This window comes from Scardinius erythrophthalmus (genome assembly GCF_964197995.2).
Source record: "Scardinius erythrophthalmus genome assembly, chromosome: 7".
NCBI classification, from domain to species: Eukaryota; Metazoa; Chordata; class Actinopteri; order Cypriniformes; family Leuciscidae; genus Scardinius; species Scardinius erythrophthalmus.
In genome coordinates this window covers 44,518,749-44,522,501 of record NC_138227.1, presented here as the reverse complement: position 1 = coordinate 44,522,501, position 3,753 = coordinate 44,518,749, and positions in this window count along the sequence as shown.

Below are 3,753 nucleotides of genomic sequence, written 5' to 3'. Positions count from 1 at the left end.
ACAACTCTGACTTTATATTTCGCAATTCTGACTTTATAACGCGACTTTATATCACAATTCTGACTCTATATCTGGCAGTTCTGACTTTATAAGCAACTGCAACTTTATTTCACGCAGTCCACTTTATATCTCGCAATTCTGACTTTATAACACACAATTGCGACTTTATCACACAATTCTGAATTTATGAGCAATTGCGACTTTATTTCACACAATTCTGAATTTATAACACACAACTGCGACTTTATTTAACACAATTCTGAATTTAAAACACAATTGCGACTTTATTTCACACAATTATGACTATATATCTTGCAGTTCTGACTTTATAAGCAATTGCGACTTTATTTCACACAATTATGAATTTATAACACACAATTGCGACTTTATATCACACAATTCTGACTATATATCTTGTAGTTCTGACTTAATAAGCAATTGCGACTTTATTTCACGCAGTTCTGACTTTATATCTTGCAATTCTGACTTTATAAGAAGCAATTGCGACTTTATTTCACACAATTCTGAATTTATATCTCGCAATTCTGACTTTATAACACACAATTACGACTTTATATCACGCAATTCTGAGAAATAAAGTCAGAATTGCGAGATGTAAACTCGCAATTGTGAGATAAAAAGTCGCAATTATCTTTTAAAATGTTTTATTCTGTGGCTTAAAAAAAGCTTCTATACCTCCTGGCCTCTTCCTCCCATCCATCCTCCCTGACGCGTTACGGTAGGGCCGGCCCAGCTATCGGTAGGCGCCGGCGTTGCCGCGGTAGCCTTCCTGAGAAAACGTTTAGGAAAAGACGGACTATGGACCCAACCAACTCTATAGGAGGGGAGGGGAGAACTCCCTCACATGGTACAACCCATGCAGAGGCTGCGCGCTGCGGTGTCAGAATGCGAAACGTGTGTAGCCTATGTAACTAACGTGACATTGAAATGTGAAAAAAAAATAATATTAAATTCCTCGACCGGCCCAAAAGTGAAGCGGCCCACCGGGAATTCTCCCGATTCTCCCGATTACCCACTCCGGGCCTGCACAGTAGAGAGATTACCGTATGGACAGGAGGAGAAGCTCGCAGGCATTCGGGGGGACGTGGAGGCAAAGTGACAAAATAATTAATCAGAATACTTAGCAAAAGTATCTCCTGCTCCTAGCTCATGGACAGCTCCTCATGCTCTCCGTCTCTGCAAGATTCGGAAGGGAATGATTCAGATTTCTCTCGGCACAGCTACTAGAAGACAGACGGGTTGCTCACGTCACATCTACGTCGTCAAGCTCAGTTTGAGTCTGCGCAGTCGCTCAGCCATCAGAAGTGAGAGCTTCTAAATTACTTCACTTTTCTCTGTTGAAATCTATGGGGTCGCTGTGTCCATTTCTTTTACTGTCTATGGTATTCCCTCCAGTTCAAGGCTCCTCCTTGTTGTGGAGTTGTCATGCGTGGCTGCTTCAGGGACCTTAGAGAGGTCAGGTGCACTACCTCCATGAGCTGGACACACTCACAGAGTCTCGCACACCTTCCACAAGGCGCCTTTACACTCTGAAATGGGGAGAGTTCGTGAAATGGGGTTGTGATAACGATATTGACCCGGCGAGGTATCCCGTGTCGGAAGTTTTACGTTTCCTGCAGCACAGGTTGGATAACGGGAGCCTACCGTCCACGCTAAAAGTTTATGTGGCCGCTAGCGCCTAGTTTTGTTCCCTGGTTCACGGGCAATCGATCGGAAGCATGCAGTGGTGGCCAGCTTTCTCAGGGGGCGAGGAGATCCCCCACGCCCCCCAAGCTCTCTCTCTGCCCCCGTTCGAGCCCTTGGATTCTGACGCTGTTTGGGAGCTCTCTCTCAAAACTGCTTTTCTTCTTGCCCTTGCTTCGGCTTGCTGGCTGGTCTTTACACTTTCGCCAGATTTTACAAGTTGGACGTGCCGTCTTTGGCATCTCAAGTGTCTATGTGTGTATGTATATGTGAGAAGTGACCGCTCTCGAAAGGGAACGTCTCTGGTTACTGTCCTTCATTGCGTAGCCCATCTTCTGTCTCGTTCCTGTCTCTCACAGAGCCGAGGCTACAACAGTAACCGGAGACGTTTTTCTCTCAAATATTACACACACAATTTTTTGATTACACGCATACCAACACACACACACAATTATAGCTGCATAATTTATCCAATTGGCTCTATAATATGCAGATGCAGAAAACAAGAGTTTTTGCTTTACATGCCAAACCTGATCAAATGGCACCATATGGTAAAATAAAGTACAAATTTTAAATTGTAAGCCTTGCCATCAGAATGAAAGCCTATTAACAAAGATTGCAGCATTTTTACGTTGGCTGGGACTGAAAAAAGCTGTTTTAATGGGTTTCAATGGGGACATTTTTTGTCATTAAGATCTTAAATTGAACTATTTTGTGTTACTACTGTAAAATTGATTAATTAAAGGAAATGGGGATGAAATACTAAAAATCCAATAAAAATACACACCTGTGCCAAAATGTATGCATTTGGCAAAAGGTAAAATGATCAAGAAAACAAAACTGGAAAAGACCGAAATGTCCATAAGGGCACGCACAAGGGTTTTATGGAGAGTATAGTCGAATATTTGATCACCAACAAATTTACCAAGATCCCCATCGAGCAGCACAAGTTAAAGATGAAGGAAGAGCAATCATCTTCACTGGAGGACTGAACCCTGTGCTCTTTAACACGGACATTTAGAAGGCCAGACGGTGGATCTGAAAGGCTAGTCCAGTGATATATAGACCCTTTTTACATCTCCGCGTTTGTCAGAAGCAGAAGTCGTCATAGTTGGGTAAACTTCTATAGTGGTGAATGGGAGACTACACTAAATACAGTTTTCATGTTCCCATTTGCTCAAATAGCAGAAGAAAAACTCCACAATAGTGTTTTCATAACTTTCAAAAAGAGGACAGAATTAGAGAGAGACTGATAAAGGCAGTCAGAGAGAGTAATTAGTCCTGTAATTTGATGCAAAGGTAATATAATACAAGGTATAATGTTATAATGTACATACATAAAAAAAAAAAGAAGTAAAATATAAAAAACGTTGCAGGATTTAGGATGCTGATGACTGAAGTATGTGATAGGGGTCCATTGTCTCGCCGTATGTCATTTTCTTTACATGTTCTGTGTAAAAGTGGCAAAAAGGCCATTTTAAAGCGGTTAAGAAAGCGAATCCTTGCATCTCTTGTTTTTATTTTGATCAGCTTCTGCTTCACTTCACGTCACACACATCTAAAGTCTCCACCAAACCAGTGCAGAACTTCTGGAAACATCTGCAAGTCTGGACCTGCGAATCATTAGTGTTGGGGTCAACTACAGGCAAGTTTAACCTTTTTATTAAAGAACAAAATTAATACTTTTATTCATCAGGGATTCATTAAACTGATCAAAACTGACAGTAAAGACATTCATAATGTTCCTTAAGATTTCTATTTAAGGTAAATTCTGTTCTTTTGAACTTTCTATTCTTTTAGCATAATTTCCACAAAAATATTAAGCAGCAAAAAAAGTTTATTATAAACATTATTAATAACCGAGAAATAATAATTGAGCATCAAATCATCATATTAGAGTGATTTGTGAAGGATCATGTGACACTGAGGAGTAATGATGCTGAACATTCAGCTTTGATCACAGGAATAAATTACACTTTACTATATATTCACATTCTAATAATATTTCACTGTTTTTTTACTGTACTTTTGATCAAACAAGCGTGAGAC